This window comes from Stenella coeruleoalba (genome assembly GCF_951394435.1).
Source record: "Stenella coeruleoalba genome assembly, contig: scaffold_221, whole genome shotgun sequence".
NCBI lineage: Eukaryota > Metazoa > Chordata > Mammalia > Artiodactyla > Delphinidae > Stenella > Stenella coeruleoalba.
The window spans coordinates 443626-468326 of NW_027646117.1; the positions used below are offsets into that span (position 1 = coordinate 443626).

General features: G+C 43.8%; 1 long non-coding RNA gene across 3 annotated transcripts in view; it reads left to right on the top strand.

Annotated features, from left to right (window-relative positions):
• Positions 1-24701, top strand: part of LOC307181323 — a 318684-nt gene that overhangs the window by 247581 nt on the left and 46402 nt on the right. For 2 of the 3 annotated variants that reach the window (XR_013826446.1, XR_013826448.1), the window contains exon 5: positions 13461-13762. The exons of the other annotated variant lie outside the window; for it this stretch is intronic. This is a non-coding gene — a long non-coding RNA (uncharacterized lncRNA). Of the gene's footprint in view, positions 1-13460; positions 13763-24701 lie in introns of those variants that run through there. 3 annotated transcript variants of the gene reach the window in all.

A 24701-nucleotide genomic window follows, 5' to 3' on the forward strand; every position in this document is an offset into this window, starting at 1 on the left:
GAGCTGGCCGCAACACCGCAGGATGGCTTCAGGCCCTAATCTGGTTCCGGTACGGCACGCTGATCCTTTGGTTATTTCCTCTTCCTTGTGGGAAATGAGAGTTAAATTTGCCCGTCCAGACACCTCCAGCTAGCCTCTCATTGGTTCTCGCTATTCCTGTTCATCTTCCGCAGAAATTGCAAACTGGGCCAAACAGGAGGTTAAAGGCGCTGACTCTCCAAGTGGGGAGAGTGTTAGTAAAGCGTCTGGAATGTTGCACCCGAGTACCAGGGGAGGAAAACTGAGACATATTTGAACACGTCTCCCGTTCACATGGTTGATCATACTTGGGTTCCACATGCATGTTTTAGCTGAAGGAAGAATACCTTAAACCTGGAGAGTTGAGACCCGTGTAATGGGTACCATGCAATATGACTTCAAAGGGTCTTCATTTGCTCACCGAACCTCTCCAATCCTATCACTGCTGCGTTTATGCCCCTGTACACATGCTTGATTCTCTTTCGGAGACATAGTAATCCATAGGTTTTAAGATACTTACTAGTCAGGCACATTCTTAGGCGTTTAATATGCGGTGTTGAGTCCATTTCGTTGAGCAAGGAGTAGCTCTTGTCTATTCCATATTTGACTTAAGGAACTTTATCTGTGCTCATTTCAATCTCTGGTTTTATGCAGCACCCCAACTCACCTTTACCCTTAAGCAAGCATAGTTGGTTTTCTAAATTTGAGACCGTGTTCTGTTCTGTAATTCAGTTCCTGTGTAGCCAAGTTTACATTCCGTGTATTAGTGATATCTTATGATGTTTCTTTTTCTGTGTGATTTACTTCAGTTAGAATCATCATACCTGAATCCACTCATTGTGCTGCTAAGGGCCTGATGACACAGATTTCATTGCTGAGTGATATTGCTTTGTAAGTAAATACCACAACTTCTTTATCCATTTTTCACTTTCTGCGATGTTGAACTTGTACTGTAAACGAGGTTCTTGTAAACAGAGCCGTTCCAAACTTTGGGGTGGCTGTGTCTTTTTGATTTTAATTTCCCTAAGCTATAGGACCATAAGTGGCAGTGCCCTAGGCTCTGTTGCTTTGTTTTTTAGATGTTTCAGGAAACACCATACACTTCTCCCGAGTGTCTGTTGGCAATTTACATCCCGCCCATCAGCATAACAAGGCTCCCAGTTCTCCATGGCCTGTCCTTCCTTTCTGGATTTTACACTTTTTTCAGATGGCCCTTTTGACCGGGGGGAAGTGAGACTTCATTGTAGTGCAGATTTCCTTTGCAAGCTTGCTTGGTTGGCCAAAAAGGGCGTATGCGTTTTTTCCTGAATATATTCAGGAAAAAACGCATACGCCCTTTTTGGCCAAGTGCATCATTGTGGACGTTCTGCCTCTTTTCCTATGCTTTCAATGCAATTCCAGTCTACCTCCTGAAATCGGTTTTCTGCAATTCTGCCCCGCTTTCAAGTCCTCTTGGCAGCCTTACTTCAGTCTAATTTTGGACGATAGCTGTCATTTATAACTCTGCAGGTTTGTGAATTACAGTGCCCCTGAGCTCCTTTCTTCAACTCGCTTTCTTGTGACCTGACCGCAACACCGCAGGATGGCTTCAGGCCCTAATGTGGTTCCGGCCCGGCATGCTGAGCCTTTGGTTAATTCCTCTTCCTGGTGGGAAATGAGAGTTAAATTTGCCCGTCCAGACACCTCCAGCTAGCCTCTCATTGGTTCTCGCTATTCCTGTTCATCTTCCGCAGAATTTGCAAACTGGGCCAAACAGGAGGTTAAAGGGACTGACTCTCCAAGTGGGGAGAGTGTTAGTAAAGCGTCTGGAATGTTGCACCCGAGTACCAGGGGAGGAAAACTGAGACATATTTGAACACGTCTCCCGTTCACATGGTTGATCATACTTGGGTTCCACATGCATGTTTTAGCTGAAGGAAGAATACCTTAAACCTGGAGAGTTGAGACCCGTGTAATGGGTACCATGCAATATGACTTCAAAGGGTCTTCATTTGCTCACCGAACCTCTCCAATCCTATCACTGCTGCGTTTATGCCCCTGTACACATGCTTGATTCTCTTTCGGAGACATAGCAATCCATAGGTTTTAAGATACTTACCAGTCAGGTACATTCTTAGACGTTTAATATGAGGTGTTGAGTCCATTTCGTTGAGCAAGGAGTAGCTCTTGTCTATTCCATATTTGACTTAAGGAACTTTATCTGTGCTCATTTCAATCTCTGGTTTTATGCAGCACCCCAACTCACCTTTCCCCTTAAGCAAGCATAAGTTGGTTTTCTAAATTTGAGACCCTGTTCTGTTCTGTAATTCAGTTCCTGTGTAGCCAAGTTTACATTCCGTGTATTACTGATATCTTATGATGTTTCTTTTTCTGTGTGACTTATTTCAGTTAGAATCATCATACCTGAATCCACTCATTGTGCTGCTAAGGGCCTGATGACATAGATTTCATTGCTGAGTGATATTGCTTTGTAAGTGAATACCACAACTTCTTTATCCATTTTTCACTTTCTGCGATGTTGAACTTGTACTGTAAACGAGGTTCTTGTAAACAGAGGCGTCCCAAACTTTGGGGTGGCTGTGTCTTTTTGATTTTAATTTCCCTAAGCTATAGGACCATAAGTGGAAGTGCCCTAGGTTCTGTTGCTTTGTTTTTTAGATGTTTCAGGAAACACCATACACTTCTCCCGAGTGTCTGTTGGCAATTTACATCCCGCCCATCAGCATAACAAGGCTCCCATTTCTCCATGGCCTGTCCTGCCTTTCTGGATTTTACACTTTTTTCAGATGGCCCTTTTGACCGGGGGGAAGTGAGACTTCATTGTAGTGCAGATTTCCTTTGCAAGCTTGCTTGGTTGGCCAAAAAGGGCGTATGCGTTTTTTCCTGAATATATTCAGGAAAAAACGCATACGCCCTTTTTGGCCAAGTGCATCATTGTGGACGTTCTGCCTCTTTTCCTATGCTTTCAATGCAATTCCAGTCTACCTCCTGAAATCGGTTTCCTGCAATTCTGCCCCGCTTTCAAGTCCTCTTGGCAGCCTTACTTCAGTATGTTTTTGGACGATAGCTGTCATTTATAACTCTGCAGGTTTGTGAATTACAGTGCCCCTGAGCTCCTTTCTTCAACTCGCTTTCTTTTGAGCTGGCCGCAACACCGCAGGATGGCTTCAGGCCCTAATGTGGTTCCGGTACGGCACGCTGAGCCTTTGGTTATTTCCTCTTCCTTGTGGGAAATGAGAGTTAAATTTGCCCGTCCAGACACCTCCAGCTAGCCTCTCATTGGTTCTCGCTATTCCTGTTCATCTTCCGCAGAAATTGCAAACTGGGCCAAACAGGAGGTTAAAGGCGCTGACTCTCCAAGTGGGGAGAGTGTTAGTAAAGCGTCTGGAATGTTGCACCCGAGTACCAGGGGAGGAAAACTGAGACATATTTGAACACGTCTCCCGTTCACATGGTTGATCATACTTGGGTTCCACATGCATGTTTTAGCTGAAGGAAGAATACCTTAAACCTGGAGAGTTAAGACCCGTGTAATGGGTACCATGCAATATGACTTCAAAGGGTCTTCATTTGCTAACCGAACCTCTCCAATCCTATCACTGCTGCGTTTATGCCCCTGTACACATGCTTGATTCTCTTTCGGAGACATAGCAATCCATAGGTTTTAAGATACTTACTAGTCAGGTACATTCTTAGACGTTTAATATGCGGTGTTGAGTCCATTTCGTTGAGCAAGGAGTAGCTCTTGTCTATTCCATATTTGACTTAAGGAAATTTATCTGTGCTCATTTCAATCTCTGGTTTTATGCAGCACCCCAACTCACCTTTCCCCTTAAGCAAGCATAAGTTGGTTTTCTAAATTTGAGACCCTGTTCTGTTCTGTAATTCAGTTCCTGTGTAGCCAAGTTTACATTCCGTGTATTACTGATATCTTATGATGTTTCTTTTTCTGTGTGACTTACTTCAGTTAGAATCATCATACCTGAATCCACTCATTGTGCTTCTAAGGGTCTGATGACATAGATTTCATTGCTGAGTGATATTGCTTTGTAAGTAAATACCACAACTTCTTTATCCATTTTTCACTTTCTGCGATGTTGAACTTGTACTGTAAACGAGGTTCTTGTAAACAGAGGCGTCCCAAACTTTGGGGTGGCTGTGTCTTTTTGATTTTAATTTCCCTAAGCTATAGGACCATAAGTGGAAGTGCCCTAGGTTCTGTTGCTTTGTTTTTTAGATGTTTCAGGAAACACCATACACTTCTCCCGAGTGTCTGTTGGCAATTTACATCCCGCCCATCAGCATAACAAGGCTCCCAGTTCTCCATGGCCTGTCCTGCCTTTCTGGATTTTACACTTTTTTCAGATGGCCCTTTTGACCGGGGGGAAGTGAGACTTCATTGTAGTGCAGATTTCCTTTGCAAGCTTGCTTGGTTGGCCAAAAAGGGCGTATGCGTTTTTTCCTGAATATATTCAGGAAAAAACGCATACGCCCTTTTTGGCCAAGTGCATCATTGTGGACGTTCTGCCTCTTTTCCTATGCTTTCAATGCAATTCCAGTCTACCTCCTGAAATCGGTTTCCTGCAATTCTGCCCCGCTTTCAAGTCCTCTTGGCAGCCTTACTTCAGTATGTTTTTGGACGATAGCTGTCATTTATAACTCTGCAGGTTTGTGAATTACAGTGCCCCTGAGCTCCTTTCTTCAACTCGCTTTCTTTTGAGCTGGCCGCAACACCGCAGGATGGCTTCAGGCCCTAATCTGGTTCCGGTACGGCACGCTGATCCTTTGGTTATTTCCTCTTCCTTGTGGGAAATGAGAGTTAAATTTGCCCGTCCAGACACCTCCAGCTAGCCTCTCATTGGTTCTCGCTATTCCTGTTCATCTTCCGCAGAAATTGCAAACTGGGCCAAACAGGAGGTTAAAGGCGCTGACTCTCCAAGTGGGGAGAGTGTTAGTAAAGCGTCTGGAATGTTGCACCCGAGTACCAGGGGAGGAAAACTGAGACATATTTGAACACGTCTCCCGTTCACATGGTTGATCATACTTGGGTTCCACATGCATGTTTTAGCTGAAGGAAGAATACCTTAAACCTGGAGAGTTGAGACCCGTGTAATGGGTACCATGCAATATGACTTCAAAGGGTCTTCATTTGCTCACCGAACCTCTCCAATCCTATCACTGCTGCGTTTATGCCCCTGTACACATGCTTGATTCTCTTTCGGAGACATAGTAATCCATAGGTTTTAAGATACTTACTAGTCAGGCACATTCTTAGGCGTTTAATATGCGGTGTTGAGTCCATTTCGTTGAGCAAGGAGTAGCTCTTGTCTATTCCATATTTGACTTAAGGAACTTTATCTGTGCTCATTTCAATCTCTGGTTTTATGCAGCACCCCAACTCACCTTTACCCTTAAGCAAGCATAGTTGGTTTTCTAAATTTGAGACCGTGTTCTGTTCTGTAATTCAGTTCCTGTGTAGCCAAGTTTACATTCCGTGTATTAGTGATATCTTATGATGTTTCTTTTTCTGTGTGATTTACTTCAGTTAGAATCATCATACCTGAATCCACTCATTGTGCTGCTAAGGGCCTGATGACACAGATTTCATTGCTGAGTGATATTGCTTTGTAAGTAAATACCACAACTTCTTTATCCATTTTTCACTTTCTGCGATGTTGAACTTGTACTGTAAACGAGGTTCTTGTAAACAGAGCCGTTCCAAACTTTGGGGTGGCTGTGTCTTTTTGATTTTAATTTCCCTAAGCTATAGGACCATAAGTGGCAGTGCCCTAGGCTCTGTTGCTTTGTTTTTTAGATGTTTCAGGAAACACCATACACTTCTCCCGAGTGTCTGTTGGCAATTTACATCCCGCCCATCAGCATAACAAGGCTCCCAGTTCTCCATGGCCTGTCCTTCCTTTCTGGATTTTACACTTTTTTCAGATGGCCCTTTTGACCGGGGGGAAGTGAGACTTCATTGTAGTGCAGATTTCCTTTGCAAGCTTGCTTGGTTGGCCAAAAAGGGCGTATGCGTTTTTTCCTGAATATATTCAGGAAAAAACGCATACGCCCTTTTTGGCCAAGTGCATCATTGTGGACGTTCTGCCTCTTTTCCTATGCTTTCAATGCAATTCCAGTCTACCTCCTGAAATCGGTTTCCTGCAATTCTGCCCCGCTTTCAAGTCCTCTTGGCAGCCTTACTTCAGTATGTTTTTGGACGATAGCTGTCATTTATAACTCTGCAGGTTTGTGAATTACAGTGCCCCTGAGCTCCTTTCTTCAACTCGCTTTCTTTTGAGCTGGCCGCAACACCGCAGGATGGCTTCAGGCCCTAATGTGGTTCCGGTACGGCACGCTGAGCCTTTGGTTATTTCCTCTTCCTTGTGGGAAATGAGAGTTAAATTTGCCCGTCCAGACACCTCCAGCTAGCCTCTCATTGGTTCTCGCTATTCCTGTTCATCTTCCGCAGAAATTGCAAACTGGGCCAAACAGGAGGTTAAAGGCGCTGACTCTCCAAGTGGGGAGAGTGTTAGTAAAGCGTCTGGAATGTTGCACCCGAGTACCAGGGGAGGAAAACTGAGACATATTTGAACACGTCTCCCGTTCACATGGTTGATCATACTTGGGTTCCACATGCATGTTTTAGCTGAAGGAAGAATACCTTAAACCTGGAGAGTTAAGACCCGTGTAATGGGTACCATGCAATATGACTTCAAAGGGTCTTCATTTGCTAACCGAACCTCTCCAATCCTATCACTGCTGCGTTTATGCCCCTGTACACATGCTTGATTCTCTTTCGGAGACATAGCAATCCATAGGTTTTAAGATACTTACTAGTCAGGTACATTCTTAGACGTTTAATATGCGGTGTTGAGTCCATTTCGTTGAGCAAGGAGTAGCTCTTGTCTATTCCATATTTGACTTAAGGAAATTTATCTGTGCTCATTTCAATCTCTGGTTTTATGCAGCACCCCAACTCACCTTTCCCCTTAAGCAAGCATAAGTTGGTTTTCTAAATTTGAGACCCTGTTCTGTTCTGTAATTCAGTTCCTGTGTAGCCAAGTTTACATTCCGTGTATTACTGATATCTTATGATGTTTCTTTTTCTGTGTGACTTACTTCAGTTAGAATCATCATACCTGAATCCACTCATTGTGCTTCTAAGGGTCTGATGACATAGATTTCATTGCTGAGTGATATTGCTTTGTAAGTAAATACCACAACTTCTTTATCCATTTTTCACTTTCTGCGATGTTGAACTTGTACTGTAAACGAGGTTCTTGTAAACAGAGGCGTCCCAAACTTTGGGGTGGCTGTGTCTTTTTGATTTTAATTTCCCTAAGCTATAGGACCATAAGTGGAAGTGCCCTAGGTTCTGTTGCTTTGTTTTTTAGATGTTTCAGGAAACACCATACACTTCTCCCGAGTGTCTGTTGGCAATTTACATCCCGCCCATCAGCATAACAAGGCTCCCAGTTCTCCATGGCCTGTCCTGCCTTTCTGGATTTTACACTTTTTTCAGATGGCCCTTTTGACCGGGGGGAAGTGAGACTTCATTGTAGTGCAGATTTCCTTTGCAAGCTTGCTTGGTTGGCCAAAAAGGGCGTATGCGTTTTTTCCTGAATATATTCAGGAAAAAACGCATACGCCCTTTTTGGCCAAGTACATCATTGTGGACGTTCTGCCTCTTTTCCTATGCTTTCAATGCAATTCCAGTCTACCTCCTGAAATCGGTTTCCTGCAATTCTGCCCCGCTTTCAAGTCCTCTTGGCAGCCTTACTTCAGTATGTTTTTGGACGATAGCTGTCATTTATAACTCTGCAGGTTTGTGAATTACAGTGCCCCTGAGCTCCTTTCTTCAACTCGCTTTCTTTTGAGCTGGCCGCAACACCGCAGGATGGCTTCAGGCCCTAATCTGGTTCCGGTACGGCACGCTGATCCTTTGGTTATTTCCTCTTCCTTGTGGGAAATGAGAGTTAAATTTGCCCGTCCAGACACCTCCAGCTAGCCTCTCATTGGTTCTCGCTATTCCTGTTCATCTTCCGCAGAAATTGCAAACTGGGCCAAACAGGAGGTTAAAGGCGCTGACTCTCCAAGTGGGGAGAGTGTTAGTAAAGCGTCTGGAATGTTGCACCCGAGTACCAGGGGAGGAAAACTGAGACATATTTGAACACGTCTCCCGTTCACATGGTTGATCATACTTGGGTTCCACATGCATGTTTTAGCTGAAGGAAGAATACCTTAAACCTGGAGAGTTGAGACCCGTGTAATGGGTACCATGCAATATGACTTCAAAGGGTCTTCATTTGCTCACCGAACCTCTCCAATCCTATCACTGCTGCGTTTATGCCCCTGTACACATGCTTGATTCTCTTTCGGAGACATAGTAATCCATAGGTTTTAAGATACTTACTAGTCAGGCACATTCTTAGGCGTTTAATATGCGGTGTTGAGTCCATTTCGTTGAGCAAGGAGTAGCTCTTGTCTATTCCATATTTGACTTAAGGAACTTTATCTGTGCTCATTTCAATCTCTGGTTTTATGCAGCACCCCAACTCACCTTTACCCTTAAGCAAGCATAGTTGGTTTTCTAAATTTGAGACCGTGTTCTGTTCTGTAATTCAGTTCCTGTGTAGCCAAGTTTACATTCCGTGTATTAGTGATATCTTATGATGTTTCTTTTTCTGTGTGATTTACTTCAGTTAGAATCATCATACCTGAATCCACTCATTGTGCTGCTAAGGGCCTGATGACACAGATTTCATTGCTGAGTGATATTGCTTTGTAAGTAAATACCACAACTTCTTTATCCATTTTTCACTTTCTGCGATGTTGAACTTGTACTGTAAACGAGGTTCTTGTAAACAGAGCCGTTCCAAACTTTGGGGTGGCTGTGTCTTTTTGATTTTAATTTCCCTAAGCTATAGGACCATAAGTGGCAGTGCCCTAGGCTCTGTTGCTTTGTTTTTTAGATGTTTCAGGAAACACCATACACTTCTCCCGAGTGTCTGTTGGCAATTTACATCCCGCCCATCAGCATAACAAGGCTCCCAGTTCTCCATGGCCTGTCCTTCCTTTCTGGATTTTACACTTTTTTCAGATGGCCCTTTTGACCGGGGGGAAGTGAGACTTCATTGTAGTGCAGATTTCCTTTGCAAGCTTGCTTGGTTGGCCAAAAAGGGCGTATGCGTTTTTTCCTGAATATATTCAGGAAAAAACGCATACGCCCTTTTTGGCCAAGTGCATCATTGTGGACGTTCTGCCTCTTTTCCTATGCTTTCAATGCAATTCCAGTCTACCTCCTGAAATCGGTTTCCTGCAATTCTGCCCCGCTTTCAAGTCCTCTTGGCAGCCTTACTTCAGTATGTTTTTGGACGATAGCTGTCATTTATAACTCTGCAGGTTTGTGAATTACAGTGCCCCTGAGCTCCTTTCTTCAACTCGCTTTCTTTTGAGCTGGCCGCAACACCGCAGGATGGCTTCAGGCCCTAATGTGGTTCCGGTACGGCACGCTGAGCCTTTGGTTATTTCCTCTTCCTTGTGGGAAATGAGAGTTAAATTTGCCCGTCCAGACACCTCCAGCTAGCCTCTCATTGGTTCTCGCTATTCCTGTTCATCTTCCGCAGAAATTGCAAACTGGGCCAAACAGGAGGTTAAAGGCGCTGACTCTCCAAGTGGGGAGAGTGTTAGTAAAGCGTCTGGAATGTTGCACCCGAGTACCAGGGGAGGAAAACTGAGACATATTTGAACACGTCTCCCGTTCACATGGTTGATCATACTTGGGTTCCACATGCATGTTTTAGCTGAAGGAAGAATACCTTAAACCTGGAGAGTTAAGACCCGTGTAATGGGTACCATGCAATATGACTTCAAAGGGTCTTCATTTGCTAACCGAACCTCTCCAATCCTATCACTGCTGCGTTTATGCCCCTGTACACATGCTTGATTCTCTTTCGGAGACATAGCAATCCATAGGTTTTAAGATACTTACTAGTCAGGTACATTCTTAGACGTTTAATATGCGGTGTTGAGTCCATTTCGTTGAGCAAGGAGTAGCTCTTGTCTATTCCATATTTGACTTAAGGAAATTTATCTGTGCTCATTTCAATCTCTGGTTTTATGCAGCACCCCAACTCACCTTTCCCCTTAAGCAAGCATAAGTTGGTTTTCTAAATTTGAGACCCTGTTCTGTTCTGTAATTCAGTTCCTGTGTAGCCAAGTTTACATTCCGTGTATTACTGATATCTTATGATGTTTCTTTTTCTGTGTGACTTACTTCAGTTAGAATCATCATACCTGAATCCACTCATTGTGCTTCTAAGGGTCTGATGACATAGATTTCATTGCTGAGTGATATTGCTTTGTAAGTAAATACCACAACTTCTTTATCCATTTTTCACTTTCTGCGATGTTGAACTTGTACTGTAAACGAGGTTCTTGTAAACAGAGGCGTCCCAAACTTTGGGGTGGCTGTGTCTTTTTGATTTTAATTTCCCTAAGCTATAGGACCATAAGTGGAAGTGCCCTAGGTTCTGTTGCTTTGTTTTTTAGATGTTTCAGGAAACACCATACACTTCTCCCGAGTGTCTGTTGGCAATTTACATCCCGCCCATCAGCATAACAAGGCTCCCAGTTCTCCATGGCCTGTCCTGCCTTTCTGGATTTTACACTTTTTTCAGATGGCCCTTTTGACCGGGGGGAAGTGAGACTTCATTGTAGTGCAGATTTCCTTTGCAAGCTTGCTTGGTTGGCCAAAAAGGGCGTATGCGTTTTTTCCTGAATATATTCAGGAAAAAACGCATACGCCCTTTTTGGCCAAGTACATCATTGTGGACGTTCTGCCTCTTTTCCTATGCTTTCAATGCAATTCCAGTCTACCTCCTGAAATCGGTTTCCTGCAATTCTGCCCCGCTTTCAAGTCCTCTTGGCAGCCTTACTTCAGTCTATTTTTGGACGATAGCTGTCATTTATAACTCTGCAGGTTTGTGAATTACAGGGCCCCTGAGCTCCTTTCTTCAACTCGCTTTCTTGTGACCTGGCCACAACACCGCAGGATGGCTTCAGGCCCTAATCTGGTTCCGGTACGGCACGCTGAGCCTTTGGTTATTTCCTCTTCCTTGTGGGAAATGAGAGTTAAATTTGCCCGTCCAGACACCTCCAGCTAGCCTCTCATTGGTTCTCGCTATTCCTGTTCATCTTCCGCAGAAATTGCAAACTGGGCCAAACAGGAGGTTAAAGGCGCTGACTCTCCAAGTGGGGAGAGTGTTAGTAAAGCGTCTGGAATGTTGCACCCGAGTACCAGGGGAGGAAAACTGAGACATATTTGAACACGTCTCCCGTTCACATGGTTGATCATACTTGGGTTCCACATGCATGTTTTAGCTGAAGGAAGAATACCTTAAACCTGGAGAGTTAAGACCCGTGGAATGGGTACCATGCAATATGACTTCAAAGGGTCTTCATTTGCTCACCGAACCTCTCCAATCCTATCACTGCTGCGTTTATGCCCCTGTACACATGCTTGATTCTCTTTCGGAGACATAGCAATCCATAGGTTTTAAGATACTTACTAGTCAGGTACATTCTTAGACGTTTAATATGCGGTGTTGAGTCCATTTCGTTGAGCAAGGAGTAGCTCTTGTCTATTCCATATTTGACTTAAGCAACTTTATCTGTGCTCATTTCAATCTCTGGTTTTATGCAGCACCCCAACTCACCTTTCCCCTTAAGCAAGCATAAGTTGGTTTTCTAAATTTGAGACCCTGTTCTGTTCTGTAATTCAGTTCCTGTGTAGCCAAGTTTACATTCCGTGTATTACTGATATCTTATGATGTTTCTTTTTCTGTGTGACTTACTTCAGTTAGAATCATCATACCTGAATCCACTCATTGTGATGCTAAGGGCCTGATGACATAGATTTCATTGCTGAGTGATATTGCTTTGTAAGTAAATACCACAACTTCTTTATCCATTTTTCACTTTCTGCGATGTTGAACTTGTACTGTAAACGAGGTTCTTGTAAACAGAGGCGTCCCAAACTTTGGGGTGGCTGTGTCTTTTTGATTTTAATTTCCCTAAGCTATAGGACCATAAGTGGAAGTGCCCTAGGTTCTGTTGCTTTGTTTTTTAGATGTTTCAGGAAACACCATACACTTCTCCCAAGTGTCTGTTGGCAATTTACATCCCGCCCATCAGCATAACAAGGCTCCCAGTTCTCCATGGCCTGTCCTGCCTTTCTGGATTTTACACTTTTTTCAGATGGCCCTTTTGACCGGGGGGAAGTGAGACTTCATTGTAGTGCAGATTTCCTTTGCAAGCTTGCTTGGTTGGCCAAAAAGGGCGTATGCGTTTTTTCCTGAATATATTCAGGAAAAAACGCATACGCCCTTTTTGGCCAAGTGCATCATTGTGGACGTTCTGCCTCTTTTCCTATGCTTTCAATGCAATTCCAGTCTACCTCCTGAAATCGGTTTCCTGCAATTCTGCCCCGCTTTCGAGTCCTCTTGGCAGCCTTACTTCAGTATGTTTTTGGACGATAGCTGTCATTTATAACTCTGCAGGTTTGTGAATTACAGTGCCCCTGAGCTCCTTTCTTCAACTCGCTTTCTTTTGAGCTGGCCGCAACACCGCAGGATGGCTTCAGGCCCTAATCTGGTTCCGGTACGGCACGCTGAGCCTTTGGTTATTTCCTCTTCCTTGTGGGAAATGAGAGTTAAATTTGCCCGTCCAGACACCTCCAGCTAGCCTCTCATTGGTTCTCGCTATTCCTGTTCATCTTCCGCAGAAATTGCAAACTGGGCCAAACAGGAGGTTAAAGGCGCTGACTCTCCAAGTGGGGAGAGTGTTAGTAAAGCGTCTGGAATGTTGCACCCGAGTACCAGGGGAGGAAAACTGAGACATATTTGAACACGTCTCCCGTTCACATGGTTGATCATACTTGGGTTCCACATGCATGTTTTAGCTGAAGGAAGAATACCTTAAACCTGGAGAGTTGAGACCCGTGGAATGGGTACCATGCAATATGACTTCAAAGGGTCTTCATTTGCTCACCGAACCTCTCCAATCCTATCACTGCTGCGTTTATGCCCCTGTACACATGCTTGATTCTCTTTCGGAGACATAGCAATCCATAGGTTTTAAGATACTTACTAGTCAGGCATATTCTTAGGCGTTTAATATGCGGTGTTGAGTCCATTTCGTTGAGCAAGGAGTAGCTCTTGTCTATTCCATATTTGACTTAAGGAACTTTATCTGTGCTCATTTCAATCTCTGGTTTTATGCAGCACCCCAACTCACCTTTACCCTTAAGCAAGCATAGTTGGTTTTCTAAATTTGAGACCCTGTTCTGTTCTGTAATTCAGTTCCTGTGTAGCCAAGTTTACATTCCGTGTATTAGTGATATCTTATGATGTTTCTTTTTCTGTGTGATTTACTTCAGTTAGAATCATCATACCTGAATCCACTCATTGTGCTGCTAAGGGCCTGATGACACAGATTTCATTGCCGAGTGATATTGCTTTGTAAGTAAATACCACAACTTCTTTATCCATTTTTCACTTTCTGCGATGTTGAACTTGTACTGTAAACGAGGTTCTTGTAAACAGAGCCGTTCCAAACTTTGGGGTGGCTGTGTCTTTTTGATTTTAATTTCCCTAAGCTATAGGACCATAAGTGGAAATGCCCTAGGCTCTGTTGCTTTGTTTTTTAGATGTTTCAGGAAACACCATACACTTCTCCCGAGTGTCTGTTGGCAATTTACATCCCGCCCATCAGCATAACAAGGCTCCCAGTTCTCCATGGCCTGTCCTTCCTTTCTGGATTTTACACTTTTTTCAGATGGCCCTTTTGACCGGGGGGAAGTGAGACTTCATTGTAGTGCAGATTTCCTTTGCAAGCTTGCTTGGTTGGCCAAAAAGGGCGTATGCGTTTTTTCCTGAATATATTCAGGAAAAAACGCATACGCCCTTTTTGGCCAAGTGCATCATTGTGGACGTTCTGCCTCTTTTCCTATGCTTTCAATGCAATTCCAGTCTACCTCCTGAAATCGGTTTCCTGCTATTCTGCCCCGCTTTCAAGTCCTCTTGGCAGCCTTACTTCAGTCTATTTTTGGACGATAGCTGTCATTTATAACTCTGCAGGTTTGTGAATTACAGTGCCCCTGAGCTCCTTTCTTCAACTCGCTTTCTTGTGACCTGACCGCAACACCGCAGGATGGCTTCAGGCCCTAATCTGGTTCCGGCCAGGCATGCTGAGCCTTTGGTTAATTCCTCTTCCTGGTGGGAAATGAGAGTTAAATTTGCCCGTCCAGACACCTCCAGCTAGCCTCTCATTGGTTCTCGCTATTCCTGTTCATCTTCCGCAGAATTTGCAAACTGGGCCAAACAGGAGGTTAAAGGGACTGACTCTCCAAGTGGGGAGAGTGTTAGTAAAGCGTCTGGAATGTTGCACCCGAGTACCAGGGGAGGAAAACTGAGACATATTTGAACACGTCTCCCGTTCACATGGTTGATCATACTTGGGTTCCACATGCATGTTTTAGCTGAAGGAAGAATACCTTAAACCTGGAGAGTTGAGACCCATGGAATGGGTACCATGCAATATGACTTCAAAGGGTCTTCATTTGCTCACCGAACCTCTCCAATCCTATCACTGCTGCGTTTATGCCCCTGTACACATGCTTGATTCTCTTTCGGAGACATAGCAATCCATAGGTTTTAAGATACTTACTAGTCAGGTACATTCTTAGGCGTTTAATATGCGGTGTTGAGTCCATTTCGTTGAGCAAGGAGTAGCTCTTGTCTATTCCATATTTGGCTTAAGGAACTTTATCTGTGCTCATTTCAATCTCTGGTTTTATGCAGCACCCCAACTCACCTTTACCCTTAAGCAAGCATAAGTTGTTTTTCTAAATTTGTGACCCAGTTCTGTTCTGTAATTCAGTTCCTGTGTAGCCAAGTTTCCATTCCGTGTATTACTGATATCTTATGATGTTTCTTTTTCTGTGTGACTTATTTCAGTTAGAATCATCATACCTGAATCGACTCATTGTGCTGCTAAGGGCCTGATGACATAGATTTCATTGCTGAGTGATATTGCTTTGTAAGTGAATACCACAACTTCTTTATCCATTTTTCACTTTCTGCGATGTTGAACTTGTACTGTAAAGGAGGTTCTTGTAAACAGAGCCGTTCCAAACTTTGGGGTGGCTGTGTCTTTTTGATTTTAATTTCCCTAAGCTATAGGCCCATAAGTGGAAGTGCCCTAGGCTCCGTTGCTTTGTTTTTTAGATGTTTCAGGAAACACCATACACTTCTCCCGAGTGGTTGTTGGCAATTTACATCCCGCCCATCAGCATAACAAGGCTCCCAGTTCTCCATGGCCTGTCCTGCCTTTCTGGATTTTACACTTTTTTCAGATGGCCCTTTTGACCGGGGGGAAGTGAGACTTCATTGTAGTGCAGATTTCCTTTGCAAGCTTGCTTGGTTGGCCAAAAAGGGCGTATGCGTTTTTTCCTGAATATATTCAGGAAAAAACGCATACGCCCTTTTTGGCCAAGTGCATCATTGTGGACGTTCTGCCTCTTTTCCTATGCTTTCAATGCAATTCCAGTCTACCTCCTGAAATCGGTTTCCTGCAATTCTGCCCCGCTTTCGAGTCCTCTTGGCAGCCTTACTTCAGTCTATTTTTGGACGATAGCTGTCATTTATAACTCTGCAGGTTTGTGAATTACAGTGCCCCTGAGCTCCTTTCTTCAACTCGCTTTCTTTTGAGCTGGCCGCAACACCGCAGGATGGCTTCAGGCCCTAATCTGGTTCCGGTACGGCACGCTGAGCCTTTGGTTATTTCCTCTTCCTTGTGGGAAATGAGAGTTAAATTTGCCCGTCCAGACACCTCCAGCTAGCCTCTCATTGGTTCTCGCTATTCCTGTTCATCTTCCGCAGAAATTGCAAACTGAGCCAAACAGGAGGTTAAAGGCGCTGACTCTCCAAGTGGGGAGAGTGTTAGTAAAGCGTCTGGAATGTTGCACCCGAGTACCAGGGGAGGAAAACTGAGACATATTTGAACACGTCTCCCGTTCACATCGTTGATCATACTTGGGTTCCACATGCATGTTTTAGCTGAAGGAAGAATACCTTAAACCTGGAGAGTTGAGACCCGTGTAATGGGTACCATGCAATATGACTTCAAAGGGTCTTCATTTCCTCACCGAACCTCTCCAATCCTATCACTGCTGCGTTTATGCCCCTGTACACATGCTTGATTCTCTTTCGGAGACATAGCAATCCATAGGTTTTAAGATACTTACTAGTCAGGCACATTCTTAGGAGTTTAATATGCGGTGTTGAGTCCATTTCGTTGAGCAAGGAGTAGCTCTTGTCTATTCCATATTTGACTTAAGGAACTTTATCTGTGCTCATTTCAATCTCTGGTTTTATGCAGCACCCCAACTCACCTTTACCCTTAAGCAAGCATAGTTGGTTTTCTAAATTTGAGACCCTGTTCTGTTCTGTAATTCAGTTCCTGTGTAGCCAAGTTTACATTCCGTGTATTAGTGATATCTTATGATGTTTCTTTTTCTGTGTGACTTACTTCAGTTAGAATCATCATACCTGAATCCACTCATTGTAATGCTAAGGGCCTGATGACACCGATTTCATTGCTGAGTGATATTGCTTTGTAAGTAAATACCACAACTTCTTTATCCATTTTTCACTTTCTGCGATGTTGAACTTGTACTGTAAACGAGGTTCTTGTAAACAGAGCCGTTCCAAACTTTGGGGTGGCTGTGTCTTTTTGATTTTAATTTCCCTAAGCTATAGGACCATAAGTGGAAGTGCCCTAGGCTCTGTTGCTTTGTTTTTTAGATGTTTCAGGAAACACCATACACTTCTCCCGAGTGTCTGTTGGCAATTTACATCCCGCCCATCAGCATAACAAGGCTCCCAGTTCTCCATGGCCTGTCCTGCCTTTCTGGATTTTACACTTTTTTCAGATGGCCCTTTTGACCGGGGGGAAGTGAGACTTCATTGTAGTGCAGATTTCCTTTGCAAGCTTGCTTGGTTGGCCAAAAAGGGCGTATGCGTTTTTTCCTGAATATATTCAGGAAAAAACGCATACGCCCTTTTTGGCCAAGTGCATCATTGTGGACGTTCTGCCTCTTTTCCTATGCTTTCAATGCAATTCCAGTCTACCTCCTGAAATCGGTTTCCTGCTATTCTGCCCCGCTTTCAAGTCCTCTTGGCAGCCTTACTTCAGTCTATTTTTGGACGATAGCTGTCATTTATAACTCTGCAGGTTTGTGAATTACAGTGCCCCTGAGCTCCTTTCTTCAACTCGCTTTCTTGTGACCTGGCCGCAACACCGCAGGATGGCTTCAGGCCCTAATCTGGTTCCGGCCCGGCATGCTGAGCCTTTGGTTAATTCCTCTTCCTGGTGGGAAATGAGAGTTAAATTTGCCCGTCCAGACACCTCCAGCTAGCCTCTCATTGGTTCTCGCTATTCCTGTTCATCTTCCGCAGAAATTGCAAACTGGGCCAAACAGGAGGTTAAAGGGACTGACTCTCCAAGTGGGGAGAGTGTTAGTAAAGCGTCTGGAATGTTGCACCCGAGTACCAGGGGAGGAAAACTGAGACATATTTGAACACGTCTCCCGTTCACATGGTTGATCATACTTGGGTTCCACATGCATGTTTTAGCTGAAGGAAGAATACCTTAAACCTGGAGAGTTGAGACCCGTGCAATGGGTACCATGCAATATGACTTCAAAGGGTCTTCATTTGCTCACCGAACCTCTCCAATCCTATCACTGCTGCGTTTATGACCCTGTACACATGCTTGATTCTCTTTCGGAGACATAGTAATCCATAGGTTTTAAGATACTTACTAGTCAGGTACATTCTTAGGCGTTTAATATGCGGTGTTGAGTCCATTTCGTTGAGCAAGGAGTAGCTCTTGTCTATTCCATATTTGGCTTAAGGAACTTTATCTGTGCTCATTTCAATCTCTGGTTTTATGCAGCACCCCAACTCACCTTTACCCTTAAGCAAGCATAAGTTGTTTTTCTAAATTTGTGACCCAGTTCTGTTCTGTAATTCAGTTCCTGTGTAGCCAAGTTTCCATTCCGTGTATTACTGATATCTTATGATGTTTCTTTTTCTGTGTGACTTATTTCAGTTAGAATCATCATACCTGAATCGACTCATTGTGCTGCTAAGGGCCTGATGACATAGATTTCATTGCTGAGTGATATTGCTTTGTAAGTGAATACCACAACTTCTTTATCCATTTTTCACTTTCTGTGATGTTGAACTTGTACTGTAAACGAGGTTCTTGTAAACAGAGGCGTCCCAAACTTTGGGGTGGCTGTGTCTTTTTGATTTTAATTTCCCTAAGCTATAGGACCATAAGTGGAAGTGCCCTAGGCTCTGTTGCTTTGTTTTTTAGATGTTTCAGGAAACACCATACACTTCTCCCAAGTGTCTGTTGGCAATTTACATCCCGCCCATCAGCATAACAAGGCTCCCAGTTCTCAATGGCCTGTCCTGCCTTTCTGGATTTTACAGTTTTTTCAGATGGCCCTTTTGACCAGGGGGAAGTGAGACTTCATTGTAGTGCAGATTTCCTTTGCTTGCTTGCTTGGTTGGCCAAAAACGGCGTATGCGTTTTTTCCTGAATATATTCAGGAAAAAACGCATACGCCCTTTTTGGCCAAGTGCATCATTGTGGACGTTCTGCCTCTTTTCCTATGCTTTCAATGCAATTTCATTCTACCTCCTGAAATCGGTTTCCTGCAATTCTGCCCCGCTTTCAAGTCCTCTTGGCAGCCTTACTTCAGTCTATTTTTGGACGATAGCTGTCATTTATAACTCTGCAGGTTTGTGAATTACAGTGCCCCTGAGCTCCTTTCTTCAACTCGCTTTCTTGTGACCTGGCCGCAACACCGCAGGATGGCTTCAGGCCCTAATCTGGTTCCGGTACGGCACGCTGAGTCTTTGGTTATTTCCTCTTCCTGGTGGGAAATGAGAGTTAAATTTGCCCGTCCAGACACCTCCAGCTAGTCTCACATTGGTTCTCACTGTTCCTGTTCATCTTCCGCAGAATTTGCAAACTGGGCCAAACAGGAGGTTAAAGGCGCTGACTCTCCAAGTGGGGAGAGTGTTAGTAAAGCGTCTGGAATGTTGCACCCGAGTACCAGGGGAGGAAAACTGAGATATATTTGAACACGTCTCCCGTTCACATGGTTGATCATACTTGGGTTCCACATGCATGTTTTAGCTGAAGGAAGAATACCTTAAACCTGGAGAGTTAAGACCCGTGTAATGGGTACCATGCAATATGATTTCAAAGGGTCTTCATTTGCTCACTGAACCTCTCCAATCCTATCACTGCTGCGTTTATGCCCCTGTACACATGCTTGATTCTCTTTCGGAGACATAGCAATCCATAGGTTTTAAGATACTTACTAGTCAGGTACATTCTTAGGCGTTTAATATGCGGTGTTGAGTCCATTTCGTTGAGCAAGGAGTAGCTCTTGTCTATTCCATATTTGACTTAAGGAACTTTATCGGTGCTCATTTCAATCTCTGGTTTTATGCAGCACCCCAACTCACCTTTACCCTTAAGCAAGCATAGTTGTTTTTCTAAATTTGAGACCCTGTTCTGTTCTGTAATTCAGTTCCTGTGTAGCCAAGTTTACATTCCGTGTATTACTGATATCTTATGATGTTTCTTTTTCTGTGTGACTTACTTCAGTTAGAATCATCATACCTGAATCCACTCATTGTGCTGCTAAGGGCCTGATGACACAGATTTCATTGCTGAGTGATATTGCTTTGTAAGTAAATACCACAACTTCTTTATCCATTTTTCACTTTCTGCGATGTTGAACTTGTACTGTAAACGAGGTTCTTGTAAACAGAGGCGTCCCAAACTTTAGGGTGGCTGTGTCTTTTTGATTTTAATTTCCCTAAGCTATAGGACCATAAGTGGCAGTGCACTAGGCTCTGTTGCTTTGTTTTTTAGATGTTTCAGGAAACACCATACACTTCTCCCGAGTGTCTGTTGGCAATTTACATCCCGCCCATCAGCATAACAAGGCTCCCAGTTCTCCATGGCCTGTCCTGCCTTTCTGGATTTTACACTTTTTTCAGATGGCCCTTTTGACCGGGGGGAAGTGAGACTTCATTGTAGTGCAGATTTCCTTTGCAAGCTTGCTTGGTTGGCCAAAAAGGGCGTATGCGTTTTTTCCTGAATATATTCAGGAAAAAACGCATACGCACTTTTTGGCCAAGTGCATCATTGTGGACGTTCTGCCTCTTTTCCTATGCTTTCAATGCAATTCCAGTCTACCTCCTGAAATCGGTTTCCTGCTATTCTGCCCCGCTTTCAAGTCCTCTTGGCAGCCTTACTTCAGTCTATTTTTGGACGATAGCTGTCATTTATAACTCTGCAGGTTTGTGAATTACAGTGCCCCTGAGCTCCTTTCTTCAACTCGCTTTCTTGTGACCTGGCCACAACACCGCAGGATGGCTTCAGGCCCTAATCTGGTTCCGGCACGGCACGCTGAGCCTTTGGTTATTTCCTCTTCCTGGTGGGAAATGAGAGTTAAATTTGCCCGTCCAGACACCTCCAGCTAGTCTCTCATTGGTTCTCGCTATTCCTGTTCATCTTCCGCAGAAATTGCAAACTGGGCCAAACAGGAGGTTAAAGGGACTGACTCTCCAAGTGGGGAGAGTGTTAGTAAAGCGTCTGGAATGTTGCACCCGAGTACCAGGGGAGGAAAACTGAGACATATTTGAACACGTCTCCCGATCACATGGTTGATCATACTCTAGGTTCCACATGCATGTTTTAGCTGAAGGAAGAATACCTTAAACCTGGGTAGTTGAAACCCGTGGAATGGGTACCATGCAATATGACTTCAAAGGGTCTTCATTTGCTCACCGAACCTCTCCAATCCTATCACTGCTGCGTTTATGCCCCTGTACACATGCTTGATTCTCTTTCGGAGACATAGCAATCCATAGGTTTTAAGATACTTACAAGTCAGGTACATTCTTAGGCGTTTAATATGCGGTGTTGAGTCCATTTCGTTGAGCAAGGAGTAGCTCTTGTCTATTCCATATTTGGCTTAAGGAACTTTATCTGTGCTCATTTCAATCTCTGGTTTTATGCAGCACCCCAACTCACCTTTAACCTTAAGCAAGCATAAGTTGTTTTTCTAAATTTGAGACCCTGTTCTGTTCTGTAATTCAGTTCCTGTGTAGCCAAGTTTCCATTCCGTGTATTACTGATATCTTATGATGTTTCTTTTTCTGTGTGACTTATTTCAGTTAGAATCATCATACCTGAATCCACTCATTGTGCTGCTAAGGGCCTGATGACATAGATTTCATTGCTGAGTGATATTGCTTTGTAAGTGAATACCACAACTTCTTTATCCATTTTTCACTTTCTGCGATGTTGAACTTGTACTGTAAACGAGGTTCTTGTAAACAGAGCCGTTCCAAACTTTGGGGTGGCTGTGTCTTTTTGATTTTAATTTCCCTAAGCTATAGGACCATAAGTGGAAGTGCCCTAGGTTCTGTTGCTTTGTTTTTTAGATGTTTCAGGAAACACCATACACTTCTCCCGAGTGGTTGTTGGCAATTTACATCCCGCCCATCAGCATAACAAGGCTCCCAGTTCTCCATGGCCTGTCCTGCCTTTCTGGATTTTACACTTTTTTCAGATGGCCCTTTTGACCGGGGGGAAGTGAGACTTCATTGTAGTGCAGATTTCCTTTGCAAGCTTGCTTGGTTGGCCAAAAAGGGCGTATGCGTTTTTTCCTGAATATATTCAGGAAAAAACGCATACGCCCTTTTTGGCCAAGTGCATCATTGTGGACGTTCTGCCTCTTTTCCTATGCTTTCAATGCAATTCCAGTCTACCTCCTGAAATCGGTTTCCTGCAATTCTGCCCCGCTTTCAAGTCCTCTTGGCAGCCTTACTTCAGTCTATTTTTGGACGATAGCTGTCATTTATAACTCTGCAGGTTTGAGAATTACAGTGTCCCTGAGCTCCTTTCTTCAACTTGCTTTCTTGTGACCTGGCCGCAACACTGCAGGATGGCTTCAGGCCCTAATCTGGTTCCGGCACGGCACGCTGAGCCTTTGGTTATTTCCTCTTCCTGGTGGGAAATGAGAGTTAAATTTGCCCGTCCAGACACCTCCAGCTAGTCTCACATTGGTTCTCACTGTTCCTGTTCATCTTCCGCAGAAATTGCAAACTGGGCCAAACAGGATGTTAAAGGCGCTGACTCTCCAAGTGGGGAGAGTGTTAGTAAAGCGTCTGGAATGTTGCACCCGAGTACCAGGGGAGGAAAACTGAGACATATTTGAACACGTCTCCCGTTCACATGGTTGATCATACTTGGGTTCCACATGCATGTTTTAGCTGAAGGAAGAATACCTTAAACCTGGAGAGTTAAGACCCGTGTAATGGGTACCATGCAATATGATTTCAAAGGGTCTTCATTTGCTCACTGAACCTCTCCAATCCTATCACTGCTGCGTTTATGCCCCTGTACACATGCTTGATTCTCTTTCGGAGACATAGCAATCCATAGGTTTTAAGATACTTACTAGTCAGGTACATTCTTAGGCGTTTAATATGCGGTGTTGAGTCCATTTCGTTGAGCAAGGAGTAGCTCTTGTCTATTCCATATTTGACTTAAGGAACTTTATCTGTGCTCATTTCAATCTCTGGTTTTATGCAGCACCCCAACTCACCTTTACCCTTAAGCAAGCATAGTTGGTTTTCTAAATTTGAGACCCTGTTCTGTTCTGTAATTCAGTTCCTGTGTAGCCAAGTTTACATTCCGTGTATTACTGATATCTTATGATGTTTCTTTTTCTGTGTGACTTACTTCAGTTAGAATCATCATACCTGAATCCACTCATTGTGCTGCTAAGGGCCTGATGACACAGATTTCATTGCTGAGTGATATTGCTTTGTAAGTAAATACCACAACTTCTTTATCCATTTTTCACTTTCTGCGATGTTGAACTTGTACTGTAAACGAGGTTCTTGTAAACAGAGCCGTTCCAAACTTTGGGGTGGCTGTGTCTTTTTGATTTTAATTTCCCTAAGCTATAGGACCATAAGTGGAAGTGCCCTAGGTTCTGTTGCTTTGTTTTTTAGATGTTTCAGGAAACACCATACACTTCTCCCGTGTGGTTGTTGGCAATTTACATCCCGCCCATTAGCATAACAAGGCTCCCAGTTCTCCATGGCCTGTCCTGCCTTTCTGGATTTTACACTTTTTTCAGATGGCCCTTTTGACCGGGGGGAAGTGAGACTTCATTGTAGTGCAGATTTCCTTTGCAAGCTTGCTTGGTTGGCCAAAAAGGGCGTATGCGTTTTTTCCTGAATATATTCAGGAAAAAACGCATACGCCCTTTTTGGCCAAGTGCATCATTGTGGACGTTCTGCCTCTTTTCCTATGCTTTCAATGCAATTCCAGTCTACCTCCTGAAATCGGTTTCCTGCAATTCTGCCCCGCTTTCAAGTCCTCTTGGCAGCCTTACTTCAGTCTATTTTTGGACGATAGCTGTCATTTATAACTCTGCAGGTTTGAGAATTACAGTGCCCCTGAGCTCCTTTCTTCAACTTGCTTTCTTGTGACCTGGCCGCAACACTGCAGGATGGCTTCAGGCCCTAATCTGGTTCCGGCACGGCACGCTGAGCCTTTGGTTATTTCCTCTTCCTGGTGGGAAATGAGAGTTAAATTTGCCCGTCCAGACACCTCCAGCTAGTCTCACATTGGTTCTCACTGTTCCTGTTCATCTTCCGCAGAAATTGCAAACTGGGCCAAACAGGAGGTTAAAGGCGCTGACTCTCCAAGTGGGGAGAGTGTTAGTAAAGCGTCTGGAATGTTGCACCCGAGTACCAGGGGAGGAAAACTGAGACATATTTGAACACGTCTCCCGTTCACATGGTTGATCATACTTGGGTTCCACATGCATGTTTTAGCTGAAGGAAGAATACCTTAAACCTGGAGAGTTAAGACCCGTGTAATGGGTACCATGCAATATGATTTCAAAGGGTCTTCATTTGCTCACTGAACCTCTCCAATCCTATCACTGCTGCGTTTATGCCCCTGTACACATGCTTGATTCTCTTTCAGAGACATAGCAATCCATAGGTTTTAAGATACTTACTAGTCAGGTACATTCTTAGGCGTTTAATATGCGGTGTTGAGTCCATTTCGTTGAGCAAGGAGTAGCTCTTGTCTATTCCATATTTGACTTAAGGAACTTTATCTGTGCTCATTTCAATCTCTGGTTTTATGCAGCACCCCAACTCACCTTTACCCTTAAGCAAGCATAGTTGGTTTTCTAAATTTGAGACCCTGTTCTGTTCTGTAATTCAGTTCCTGTGTAGCCAAGTTTACATTCCGTGTATTACTGATATCTTATGATGTTTCTTTTTCTGTGTGACTTACTTCAGTTAGAATCATCACACCTGAATCCACTCATTGTGCTGCTAAGGGCCTGATGACACAGATTTCATTGCTGAGTGATATTGCTTTGTAAGTGAATACCACAACTTCTTTATCCATTTTTCACTTTCTGCGATGTTGAACTTGTACTGTAAACGAGGTTCTTGTAAACAGAGCCGTTCCAAACTTTGGGGTGGCTGTGT